This window comes from Artemia sp. Qi Xiang Cuo, chromosome 9, assembly GCF_049724085.1.
Source record: "Artemia sp. Qi Xiang Cuo chromosome 9, ASM4972408v1, whole genome shotgun sequence".
NCBI lineage: Eukaryota > Metazoa > Arthropoda > Branchiopoda > Anostraca > Artemiidae > Artemia > Artemia sp. Qi Xiang Cuo.
The window spans coordinates 2,046,806-2,061,430 of NC_142802.1; positions in this window are offsets into that span (position 1 = coordinate 2,046,806).

The window sequence follows — 14,625 nt, forward strand, 5'->3', positions numbered from 1 at the left end:
ATTTTCAGAACTTCTAAGGAGGGTGCAATGAGAGAGTGCTTAAAAGGATTGAGATGGAGGAGGAGCGAGTATAGCTGTTTTGGCCTCAGGCGCCTTGATACTCCAGTGATTTGTTACTAGTACTTGTGACTGAAACACAAGGCTAAGAAAGCTTTCTTTCTGCAAACATTATCATTTGAGAAAATATTTTGTAACAAGAAAGAAGTTATTATTGCAAAGTTATGAGCAAAGACACTTGGGAAAACTAAGAATCATTCAAAAAACATATTTCAACCTGGACATTTCAATTTAATGTCCTAAGCCGTTCCTGAGATATTACATATGCGCCATTTTGACAGCCTAGATGCATGTAATGTCTTTTGATTTATTGGATTATCCCCTTCATAATTCCCTGAAAATTTCAACTGAAAAGTCTTTGCTGTCCCAGAAACATTGCAAGTAGTAGCGATATACACAGTCAAAATTACACAAGGAATTACACATGAATATACAGTGCAGTTTAACCGGTAAATTGGCTTACAAGGGGCAGTCACCTATTACTATGAACAATACATGGGTTACCAGACAGGTTTCTGAGGCAACACCTATTTTCTGGTCCAAACAGAGATGTATAAGGAATTACACTAGAATATATGTCTAGTTTCACGGGTTCTTACCCTACCATGGGTAGGTATATATTTCACAAGTATAGGCCTTGTCAGACACGTTTTTCTAGGTTCAATAGTCAAAACTTGAGATCGTCAAATTGCGTATTCAAAGGTTTATTGAGCCTTCTGTAAAAAAAATATAGGCTTCAGTTCTATGGTTTGATAATCATGTTTTTTCGTATGAATAGTATTTTTACTAAGGGTAAAGCCAAGCCGTATATGTTTCTAAGTCAAAAATTGTCAAACACTAATAACCTCTAGGCTGAAGGTACCTTGAATCTTGTCTAGAACTGATGGCATATGGTGTTAAATCCTTTACAAAAAGATAATTCTAATTGCGAAAAAAGGTATAGCTTTTGCGAATTGAAATGTATGAATGATCTTAATTGATGATTGAATAATAGAGATGAGAATGATCTTAATTGGTGATTGGATTGTATGAAGGTGGTAAAAAAGGCTTAAACCGATTACCAGTTAAAGTAATCCCGAAGGGGCTGTTAACTCATAGGCAATTTATTGTAAATTTGGAATAGCATCAATCTATGGAAATGGTTGACGATGATAAAATGACCTTATGAGTTGACCTAGCTTTGCTTCTCAGATGTGTTCTGCATAATACACAAGTACCGTATGAACAGTGTTGTCATTGTAAATATGCTATAACATTCTAGTATACTAAAAAGTTGATACTAATAGAGATGTAGATGGCAAGAAAAGAATTTTAATAAGGAAATTCAGAACAATCCTTAGAAATCCCTGCAAATCAAGTAGTGAGACGATTTTGAGTATGAATCGTCAAGGATCGTAAGCACCAATGACCCTAACCACAAAGGACCTCAACCTCCAAAGGTCCCCTATCCTCAACCTATCCACGGATGTGTCGACCAAATATATAGATTCTGACATACAAACCAACAAAGACAGACACTGAGAGAAGCAAACACATACCCAGATTCATAATCAAAGAGAGTAAGAGAGTCAAAAAACCATACAAATACATAGATTTAGACAAGCAAACTGAAAAAGACACTGGGAGAAGCAAAAATACGACCAGACACGTAGGCAAAGACATTGAAAGAGATTAACATACATGCAAATATATAGATTTTCACATACAAAACAACAAAGACAGGCATTGAGATAAGCAAACACCCGCCCAGACGCAAAAGCGAAGGAAGTGAGAGATACAACAGATCATACAAATATATAGGTCCAGACACACGAACTAACAAAGACAGGCACTGAGATAAGCAAACATCTGTCAAGACACATAGGGAAAGAGAGTGAGAGAGACAAAAATACATACAAATATATAGATTTAGACATACAAATCTTCAAAGACAGGCACTGGGAGGAGCAAACATCCGCCCAGACACACATGCAAAGAACGTGAGAGAGACAAAGAACACATATAAACACATAGATTCAGACATACAAACCGACAAAGGTAGGCACTGGGACAAGCAAACATCCACCCAGACACACACACACACAAAGGCAAAGAGAGTGAGAGTATAGATTCAGATGTAAACATCTACAAAAACAGACACTGAGAGAAAAAAACACCCACCCAGATTTACAAGCAAAGACAGTGTTAGAGTCAAAAACGCATACAAATATGTAGATTCAGACATACAAACCTACAAAGACAGGCACTGTGACACGCAAACCTCCACCCAGACACATAGGCAAAGAGAGCGGGAGAGATAAAAACTCATGCAAATATATAGATTCAAACATACAAACCGAAAAAGACAGACACTGAGAGAAGCAAACACATTCTCAGATTCACAAGCAAAGAGAGTGAGAGAGTAAAAAACCGCATACAAATACGTAGATTTAGACATACAAACCGACGAAAATTCGCACTGGGAGACGTAAATATCCACCAATAAACTCAGGCAAAGACAGTGAAAGATATTAAACCATATGAATATATACAGATTGAGACATACCAATAAACAAAGACAGGCGTTGAGATAAGCAAACACCCGCCTGGACAAACAAGCAAAGGAAGTGAGAGAGACAATCGTTGCTGGACATGTCATTATGGAAAAATTGTAAGTAAGTATCAAACTCTTTCTTGAATTCACCTCTTGGATACACTATACAGAAACTTCGTTCATGAAATTATGAAAAAATTGCAAGTAAGTACCAAACTCCTTCTTGAATTCACCTCTTGGATACACAATACAGACATTTCATTCAAGAAATTATGAAAAAATTGTAAGTAAGTACCAAACTCTTTCTTGAATTCACCTCGTGGATACAAAAAACTGAAATTTCATGCATGAAATTATGAAAAATCGTAATTAAGAACCAAAATACACAAATTTCATTCAATAAATTATGAAAAAATTGTAAGTAATAAACAAACTCATTTTTGAATTCACCTCTTGGATACACAATACAGACATTTCATTCATGAAATTATGAAAAAATTGCGAGTAGCTAGCAAACTCTTTCTTGAATTCACCTCTTGAATGCACAATAAAAAAATTTTATTCAAAAAATTATGAAAAAATTGTAAGTAAGAACCAAAATGCAGAAATTTCATTCAAGAAATTATGAAAAAATTGTAAGTAAGTAACAAACTTTTTCTTGAATTCACCTCTTGAATACACAATACAGACATTTCATTCATGAAGCTATGAAACAATTGTAAGTAGCTAACAAACTCTTTCTTGAATTCACCTCTTGAATGCACAATACAGACACTTCATTCCAGAAATTATGAAAAAATTTTAAGTAGGTACCTAGCTTCTTTTTTGAACGCCTCTCTTGAATGCGAAATGCAGAAATTATATTCAGCAAATTATGTAGAAAGTTTATGTAAGTATCAAAATACAAAGACGTCGATGCACCATACGTAAAATTCATTCAAGAAACTATGAGAAAATTGTAAGTAGGTAAAAAACTCTTTATTGAATTAATCTCATGAATGCGCAGTGCAGGAATTTCTTTCAAGAAATTATAAATAAATTGTAAGTAAGTAAGAAGCTCGTTCATGAATTCACCTCTTGGATACACAATATTGAAATTTCATTCAAGAAATTATGTAAGTAAGTAACAAACTTTTTCTTGAATTCACCTCTTGGATACACAATATGGAACTTTCTTTCAAGAAATTATAAAAAAATTGTAAGTGAGTATTAAACTCATTCTTGAATTCACCTCCTGGATATTTAATACAGAAACTTTATTCACGTAATTATGAAAACTACTACTACTACTACTAAAAACTCACTGCAGCACCAAGCCGCCTGAGGCCAACACAGCTACGCACGCTCCTCCTCCATCCCAATCTATTCAAAGCCTCCCTTTTTGCGCCTGCCCAGGAAGTGCTCATTTCCTTTAAATCTTTCTTTATGACGTCCTCCCACCCCAGACAAGGACGATCTGCTTTCCGTTTAGCCCTTGACGGTTGGTCGAAAAGAACAATCTTCGGCAATCTGTCATCCTTCATCTGCACAATTGAACCACATTTTTGGTATAGCCTATTTTTTGCAATACGGTCAGTCAGCCGTGTACCCAGAACAATCCTTAAGTAATTTCTCTGGAAAAAATCTAGCAAATCTTCATCCGCTTTTCGGAGCGCCCATGCTTCAGAGCCTTATTTGACCATTGTAATCACTGTAGCTTCTAATATTCTAATCTTGGTTTGTAGACTTATCTTCCTATTTTTCCAAACTTTTTTCAACAGTGAAAAAACACCCTGAGCCTTGGCTTTTCTACTTTTCACATCTTCACTGCCCCCACCATCTTTATTAATAATACTACCAAGGTAAGTGAAGCTGTCCACCTGATCAATCTTTTCCTTACCCAACTTCACCTTTTCCTCTTCAGTTATTTCTAGCCTTAGTGACTTAGTCTTTTTAACATTTGTTTTCAAATCTATTCTTGCACCTTGAACTCGTAACACCTCTAAAACTTCATTCATTTTGATGACACTTTCATCTAGGATGCTTAAATCATCAACACAATCTATGTCCAGGAGACTTTTTCCTTCCCATTTGATTCCGTGGTTTCCCATTGCCTTTCCTGTGGTCCTTAAGACAAAGTCCATCAAAATAATCCATATAAAGGGGGATAGAACACAACCCTGCTTAACTCCTGATTTAATACAAAACCAGCTGCTTACCTCATTTCCTACCTTAACCGCAGCAGTGCTATTCTCGTACATAGTACTAATCACTTTAATGTGTTTGTCTGGTATACGATACAGGGATAAGACATTCACTAAAGCTCTTCTATCAACAGAATCGAATGCTTGCTCATACTCTATAAAACTGAGAATCAAAGGGGTTTGAAAACTCAGGCACTTCTCAATTATTAGCCTAAGAGTGAAAATTTTGTCGACACATCCTCTACATTTTCTAAAACCGCACTGTTCTTCTCTTAAAACTTTGTCTACGGCATCTCTCAGTCTAAAAAGTATCATATTACTAAGAGATTTACTACTTACAGAGACTAGACTAATCCTTCGATAATTACCACACTCGTTTTTATCACCTTTCTTATAAAGTGGCTTAATTAAAGTTTTCCTAAAATCGTTAGGTACTTCCCATTTAAAAAAAATCATATTCATAATCTTCTGTAACGTATTTTTAACCTCAGAGCCACCATATTTAAGAAACTCATTTACCACCCTATCAGCACCTGGTGCCTTATTATTTTTTAGTCCTGTTAGTACTGTTGCTAATTCCTCCTCACAAAACAAATGTTCCTTCATATCCAGGGTATCACAATTTTTTGCATTTTCCTCTATATCTGTTCCTTCAAGTCTATCTCGGTTAAGCAAATTCTTAAACTGTTCAGCCCATCTCTCTTTAGTTTTTTCCTTATCGCTAATTGCGGCCCCATTCCTATGTTTAACTGGGCCAAGTCCGCATTTACTACTCCCTCTCAATTTGTTAACATACCAGTACAATATTCTACTATTAGACCGTCTAGCTGTATCTTCCGGATCCTCGGCAATTTTATCTATGGCCTCTATTTCACACCTCCTTAGTTCATATGTTAATGCTTTCTCCACTTTCTTTACATTAATTTTGTTTTCATATGATCTATCACTAAGGTAATTCTTGTACAAGTCCTTTCTCCTTTCTATCAAACATAAGGCTTTTTTACTAATATTCTTAGCTGCAGTTCTAGCTTTCTTCCCTACGACACCTTCAGCAACTTCACAAATTAATTTTCTAAAATTATTCCAACCATCCTCCACATTATCAAATTTTAAACCCGTAAGTTTAGTTTTCAACTGTTCCTGGGAAGTTTCTCTCAAATTTTTATCCTGGAGTCTAATAACATCATAACTTCCCGGGCGGTAGTTACCCTTCCGATATTCCAGCTTTAAATTAACCCTTGACACTACTAGATGGTGATATTTACTGTTAACATCAATAACGGCACTCCTATATACCCTAGTATCTTGTACTGGTCCTGCTAGTCTTCGGTTTACAATAACATAATCAATAAGGTCTGCTGTCTTACCATCACGTGAATGCCATGTTAACTTATGAGCCATTTTATGACCAAACACCGTCTTGGTTATAACTAGATTGTTATACCTACAGAATTGCAAAAGTCTGTATCCATTACTGTTTTCTTTTCCTAAACCAAATTTACCTAGGCTAGGGTACCATCTATCCCTATTTTTACCAACCTGGGCGTTAAAATCTCCCAGTAAAAATATCATATTTCTACCTGGAACCCTGTCTATTTGCTTCTGTAACTTTAAGTAAAATTCATCTGAGTCACTAGTATCTCCGTCAGTTGGTTCTACAGGGGCATATACTGCTATAACTGATACTCTGAACTTTTTAGTCGTAAAATCCAAGTTCTATATATTTTGACTTTATGCATCGTTACGTTGAATTTAGGTTAGACCGGTTATAGATGGCAGCACGCCCGCTCAGACACACCGTCTTAATAAGAGAGACATGTGAAAAGTTGGGTTATTTTAAGCTCACTTAGAGTGGCGTGCCACTCTAAGTGAACCTAAATTAAACCAGCTTTTGGCATGTGTCTCTCACTATGACTGTGTGTCTGAGCGGGTATGCTGCCATCTATAGCCGATCTAACCTAAATTCAACGTAGCGATGCATAAAGTCAAAATGAATAGAACTTGGCTTTTATGAATGCCACTCTAAGTGAACCTAAATTAACCTATCTTTTTGCATGTCTCTCTCACTATAACTGTGTGTCTGAGTGGGTATGCTACCATCTATAACCACTCTAAACTAATTCAACTGACAATTTTTTCATGATTTCTTGAATGAAATTTCTGTATTGTGTATCCAAGAGGCGAATTCAAAAAAGAGTTTGTTACTTACTTACAATTTTTTTCATAGTTTCATTAATAAAATTTCTGTGTTGTGTATTTAAGAGGTGAATTCAAAAAGAGTTTGTTACTAACTTACAATTTTTTTATAATTTGATGAATGAAATTCATGCTTTATGTATCCTAGAAGTAAGTTCAAGAATGACTTGGCTACTTACTTAATATTTGTTCATGATTTCATGATTGATATTTCTGTTTTGTGTTTGCAGGAGGTGCTATTCAAGAAAGAGTTTGTTACCTACTTACAATTTTTCATAAGTTCTTGAATGACATTTCTGTAATGTGTAACCAAGAGGTGAATTCAAGAAGGAGCTTGTTACTTACTTACAATGTTTTCATAATTTCTTGAATGTAATTTCTGTATTGTGTATCCAAGCGGCGAATTCAAGAGAGAGAGTTTGTTACTTACTTACAATTTGTTTCATAATTTCTTGAATGAAATTTCTGTATTGTGTATCCAAGAGGCTAATTCGAGAAAGAGTTGTTACTTACTTACAATGTTTTCATAATTTCTTGAATGTAATTTCTGTATTGTGTATCCAAGAGGTGAATTCAAGAAAGAGTTTGTTTATTACTTACAATTTTTTCATAATTTATTGAATGACATTTGTGTATTTTGGTTCTTAATTACGATTTTTCATAATTTCATGCATGAAATTTCTGTATTTTGTATCCACGAGGTGAATTCAAAAAAGAGTTCATGACTTACTTACAATTTTTTCATAATTTCTCGAATGAAATTTCCATATTGTGTATCCAAGACCTGAATTCAAGAAAGAGTTTGTTACCTACTTACAATTTTTTCATAGTTTCTTGAATGAGATGTCTGTATTGTGCATTCAAGAGGTGAATTCAAGAAAGAGTTTGTTACTTACAATTTTTTCATAATTTCTTGAATGAAATTTCTGTAATGTGTATCCAAGAGGTGAATTCAAGAAGGAGTTTGTTACTTACTTACAATGTTTTCATAGTTTCTTGAATGTAATTTCTGTATTGTGTATACAAGAGGTAAATTCAAGAAAGAGCTAGCTACTTACTTACAATTTTTTCATAATTTATTGAATGAAATTTCAGTATTGTGCGTCCAAGAGGGGAATTCAAGAAAGAGTTTGTTACCTACTTACAATTTTTTCATAATTTCTTGAATGAAATTTCTGCATTTTGGTACTGTAGTTTCTGTATTGTGTATCCAGGAGGCAAATTCAAGAATGAGTTTGTTACTTACTTACAATTTTTTCATAATTTCTTGAAAGAAATTTCCATATTGTGTATCCAAGAGGTGAAGTCAAGAAATTGTTTGTTACTTACTTAAAATTTTTTCATAATTTTTTGAATAAAATTTCCATATTGTGTATCCAAGAGGTGATTTCAAGAAAGAGTTTGTTACTTACTTACAATTTTTTCATAATTTCTTGAAAGAAATGTCTGCATTCTGTATTCAGGAGGTGAATTCAAGAAAGATTTTGTTACCTACTTACAATTTTTTCATATTTTCTTGAATGAAACTTCCGTATTGTGTATTGAAATTTCTGCATTTTGATTCTTACTTACAAATTTTTTCATAATTTTATGAATGAAATTTCTGTACTGTGTATTGAAGAGATGAATTCAAGAAAGAGTTTGGTGCTTACTTACAATTTTTTAATAATTTCTTGAATGAAGTGCCTGCATTGTGTATTCAAGAGGTGAATTCAAGACAGAGTTTGTTGGCTACTTACATTTTTTTTATAATTTCATGAATGAAATTTCCGTATTGTGTATCCAAGACCTGAATTCAAGAAAGAGTTTGTTACCTACTTACAATTTTTTCATAGATTCTTGAATGAGATGTCTGTATTGTGTATCCAAGAGGTGAATTCAAGAAAGAGTTTGTTACTTAGAGTTTTTTCATAATTTATTGAATGAAATTTCTGTAATGTGTATCCAAGAGGTGAATTCATGAACGGGCTTGTTACTTACTTACAATATTTTTGTAGTTTCTTGAATTTAATTTCTGTATTGTGTATACAAGAGGTAAATTCAAGAAAGAGTTTGTTACCTACTTACAATTTTTTCATAATTTCATGAATGAAATTTCAGTATTGTGTGTCCAAGAAGTGAATTCAAGATAGAGTTTGTTACATACTTACAATTTTTTCATAATTTCTTGAATGAAATTTCTGCATTTTGGTACTTACTTACAATTTTTTCATAATTACAGGAATGTAGTTTCTGTATTATGTATCCAGGAGGCGAATTCAAGAATGAATTTGCTACTTACTTACAATTTTTTCATAATTTCTTGAAAGAAATTTCCATATTGTGTATCCAAGAGGTGAATTCAAGAAATTGTTTGTTACTTACTTAATATTTTTTCATAATTTCTTGAATGAAATTTCCATTTTGTGTATCCAAGAGGTGAATTAAAGAACGAGCTTGTTACTTACTTACAATTTATTCATAATTTCTTGAAAGAAATGTCTGCATTCTGTATTCAGGAGGTGAATTCAAGAAAGATTTTGTTACCTACTTACAATTTTTTCATATTTTCTTGAATGTAATTTCTGTATTGTGTATCGAAATTTCTGGATTTTGATTCTTACTTAAAATTTTTTCATAATTTCAAGAATGAAATTTCTGTATTGTGTATTCAAGAGATGGATTCAGGATTGAGTTTGGTACTTACTTACAATTTTTTAATAATTTCTTGAATGAAGTGCCTGCATTGTGTATTCAAGAGGTGAATTCAAGACAGAGTTTGTTGGCTACTTACATTTTTTTTATAATTTCATGAATGAAATGTCTGTATTGTGTATCCAAGAGGTGAATTCAAGAAAGAGTTTGGTAGTTATGAGTTTGTTACCTACTTACAATTTTTTCATAATTTCTTGAATGAAATTTCTGCATTTTGGGGCTTACTTACAATTTTTTCATAATTTCTTGAATGAAATTTCTGTATTGTGTATTCAAGAGGTAAATTCAAGAAAGAGTTTGGCACTTACTTACAATTATTTCATAATTTCTTGAATGAAATGTAAATTTCTTGAATGAAATGTCTGTATTGTGTATTCAAAAGGTGAATTCAAGAAAGAGTTTGTTAGCTACTTACAATTTTTCCATAATTTCACGAATGGAATGTCTGTATTGTGTATCCAAGAGGTGAATTCAAGGAAGAGTTTGTTACTTACTTAAAATTTTTCATAATCTCTTGAACGAAATTTCTGCAGTTTGGTTCTTAATTACAATTTTTTCATAATTTCATGCATGAAATTTCTGTATTGTGTATTCAAGAGGTAAATTCAAGAAAGAGTTTGGCACTTACTTACGATTTTTTCTTAATTTCTTGAATGAAATGTCTGTATTGTGTATCCAAGAGGTGAACTCAAGAAGGAGTTTGTTACTTACTTACAATTTTTTCATAATTTCTTGAATGAAATTTCTGTGTTGTGTATCCAAGAGGTGAATTCCAGAAAGAGCTTGTTACTTACTTACAATTTTTCATAATCACATATCAAACAACGGATGATGATAAAGAATTTATTCATTCTGATACATAGATTTTGTCAATGTTATCCGACGTATCCATCAAATGATATCGATAAAGAATGTTAATAAAGAATTTATTCAATTGGATACTTAAATTATGTTAGTGTAATTAAATGTATCTATCAAAAGACATTGATAAAGAATTTATTCACTCTGATACTTAGATTTTCTCAATTTTATCAAGCATATCTGACAAAGCATGTTGATGAAGAATTTATTTACTCTGATAGTTAGATTTGTGAATGTTATCTGAAATATCTGACAAACAAGTTGATATAAAATTTTTTCCCTATGATACTTAGATTTGGTCAGTGTTATCCAATGTATCTGTCAAAAAGACATTGATAAAGAATTTATTCACTCTGATACTTAGATTTTCTCAATTTTATCAATCATATCTGACAAAAGACAATGATAAAGAATGTATTCACTCTGACACTATCAAACGTATCTGTCAAATGATATTGATAAAGAATTTGTTTATTCTGATGCTTAGATTTTGACAGTCTTATCCAACGTATCCGAGAAAGGATGTTGATAAAGAAGCTATTCAATCTGATACTTAGATTTAGTCAATTTTATCCGATGTATCTGACAAAGATGTTGATAGAAAAAATTTATTCACTCTGATACTTGGATTTTGTCGATGATATCCCGTATGTCTGGCAAAAGATGTATGCAAAATCCGTTTCTTACATCTCCAATGTTTTAATAGACATTCTAAACGTGTGATATCCTAGCATACTCTAAAAATAATGAACACATAAAATGTAATGCATAATATATTTTTAATGAAATAATGTCATGTAGAATATTAATACAAAAATTATATTATGATACATTATTAATATCAATGATCAACATTGGATATTTTGAATATGTTCCATAAAATAGTTCACCATGTTCTATCTTGATATTGTAGCTATTGTCTTCTCTTAGCTCGTTATCAGTAGAACAATCATTATTCCATTTTGAGTCATACACAATTTTTACTGGTGTGTCACCGACAGGTTCAATATGCGTCTCGTCTTTTGTATTATTCGTTTCATTGACTGTTTGATCAATGGTAGTAACGTTTGCTGGCACTCTTTTTTCATCGATTCATCTTTATATTCCTTAGTGATATTTTCTATCAATGCCCTTTTTATTTTCCGGCAATTTCACTGTCTATTACAACATTATTTTTACACAGGTAACAGTTTTGGCACGTAGACAAGATATGGTTTATGATATTAGTAGAAGAGTAGGTCTTTTTTTTCCTCTTTGCTTTCATTTGAATGCTAATGCCCGAAAGCTGACGATATGGTTAAACACAGGTAACATGTTACCACAAGCACTAGCAAGAAGATGCCTCTCTTCATCAACTATTATTTTTATGTTGTCATTCTCTTTGAGTGAAATCATCTCCGGAGATCTCAATCTCGCATATCCAACATCATAAGAGTTGAATTTCTTTTTGGTACTCCAAAGAAATTTGATACCTTACTGTCATGACAATGCACGCATACGTTTCCGATAGTACTACCACTTGTACTTATTTCATAGTTTAAATACTTCTCATTGTCAGCATTCAGTGCTACAATAGCACTATCATGTGAACACACTTTCTTAAAATGCTTTCATCTTCACTTTTTAGAGATATTAGTTATGTGTTTTTCTTTCCACTGCGTAAAAAATACTGATTTTAAGCATGCAGGAAACTAGTTAGTGTCTATAACCCATCATAGATTACTAGTGGGAAAGCCGCATCGTGTCTATGAGCAAGCATAGAGTACGATTCCTACAGCCGCAAGCATATTTCATGTCATTTTAAGATACATAAAAAAGTGGAATAATTTCAGTGCATAAGAAAATTCAATAAAAAAAGGGCTGGTACAAGCATTATTTTTCTAATAGTAATAGTCACGACTAAAATATCTATACCATTCTCATTTAGAGTTTCGAAAACATTAAATGTGGTTTTATATGTTTTATGTTTGTTTTATATCACTCTAAGCCATGTAAAAAAGTGGAAAAAAATAGCATGTTAAAAAAATAGGGGGAGGGGGCCAAAAAGGTTTGGGGGAGGGGTCCCGTGGAGTTTGAGGATAGGGGACCCTTGGAGGTTAAGGTTCTTGGTGGTTAGGGTCATTGGTGCTTACGATCCTTGACGATTCATACTCATAATCGTCTAACTACTTGATTTACAAGGATTTCTAAGGATTCTTCTGAATTTCTTTATTAAAATTCTTTTCTTGCCATCTACATCTCTATTAGTACCAACCTTCTAGTATACTAGAATGTTATAGTATATTTTATAATGGCAACACTGTTCAAATGGTACTTGTGTATTATACAGAAAAGATCGGAGAAGTAAAGCTAGGTAAACTCATAAGGTCATTTTACCATCGTTAACCATTTCCATAGATTGATGCTATTCCAAATTTATAATAAATAGCCTATAGCTAACAACCCCTTCGGACTTGCCTTAACTGGTAATCAGTTTAACGCTTTTTTACCACCTTCATGCAATCCAATCACCAATTAAGATCATTCATACACTCCAATTCGCAAATGCTATACCTTTTTTCGAAAATAGAGTTATTTTTTAAAAAAAGATTTAGCACCATATGCCGTCAATTCTAGACAAAATGCAAGGTACTTTCAGCCTAGAGGTTATTAGTGTTTGACAATTTTTGGCTCAGAAACATGCAAGGCTTGGCTGTATCTTTAGTAAAAACATTATTCATACGAAAAAATATGATTATCTAACCATAGAACTGAAACCTATATTTTTTTAAATACATTCTTAGACCACACTGGCTATACATGACAAATGAAACTCAGAGAGGATAGAAACTAACAAAATGAAAAATAAAATCAAAAAGGGTGAAAAAACGAGGATTTTATCAGCCAGTGGCGGAATTTTTTTTTTTTTTTTTTTTATTTTTTTTGATAAGCCCTTTATTTGAAGGAAAAATTTGTTTCGGAATTTAAAATACGAGGAGAACTTGTTGCAAAGACGGACAAGGGTCATTATTGTATCAATTTTTGAAGTTTTGTAATCCGACCAAGCTGAATTTTCCTCTAGTTTTCTTTGTTCGCCACTGGCTGATAAAATCCTTGTTTTTTCACCCTTTTTTATTTTATTTTTCATTTTGTTAGTTTCTTTCCTCTCTGAGTTTTATTTGCTATATTTTTTTACAGAAGGCTCAATAAACCTTTGAATACGCAATTTGACGATCTCAAGTTTTGACTATTGAACCTAGAAAAAACGTGTCTGACAAGGCATATACTTGTGAAATACATACCTACCTGTGAAACTAGACATATATTCTAGTGTAATTCCTTATACATCTCTGTTTGGACCAGAAAATAGGTGTTGCCTCAGAAACCTGTCTGGTAACCCATGTATTGTTCATAGTAATAGGTGACTGCCCCTTGTAAGCCAATTTACCGGTTAAACTGCACTGTATATTCATGTGTAATTCCTTGTGTAATTTTGACTGTGTATATCGTTACAAATGAAACTCAGTGAGGAAAGAAAATAACAAAATAAAAATAAAATCAAAAAAAGTAAAAAACGAGGATTTTGTCAGCCAGTGGAAAACCATGAAAAAGAAGAAATAAGCAAATATTTTGACAACGACTTCCGCCAAGTCATCCTCAGTGCCAAACAAAAAAGAAAAAAAACGAAAATCTAACCTTTCGATGTACCTTTTTTCACCTTTTTTTATTTATTTTTCATTTTGTTATTTTCTTTCCTGACTGAGTTTCATTTGTCATGTATAGCCAGTGTCGTCTAAGAATGTATTTATGTATATCGTTACTACTATTGCACACCCTTGGTGACCAGGATGCACATAGTATCTTTTGATTTAACATCCCCCTCAACATATCCTTCAAATCCCCCTCAACATATCCTGGAAGTTTCAATATAATACCTTTGCCGTTGCTGAGGTATTGTATATAGACTCTCTTGATAGCCTTGATGCGCATAGTGTCCTTTGATTTAGCTCAATATCCCCTTATTATTCCTTGAAAGTTTCAACTTAATACCGTATCCGTTTCTGAGATATTGCAGATAAGACCTTTTAACAACATGGGTTCACGCAGTGTCTTTTGCTTTAG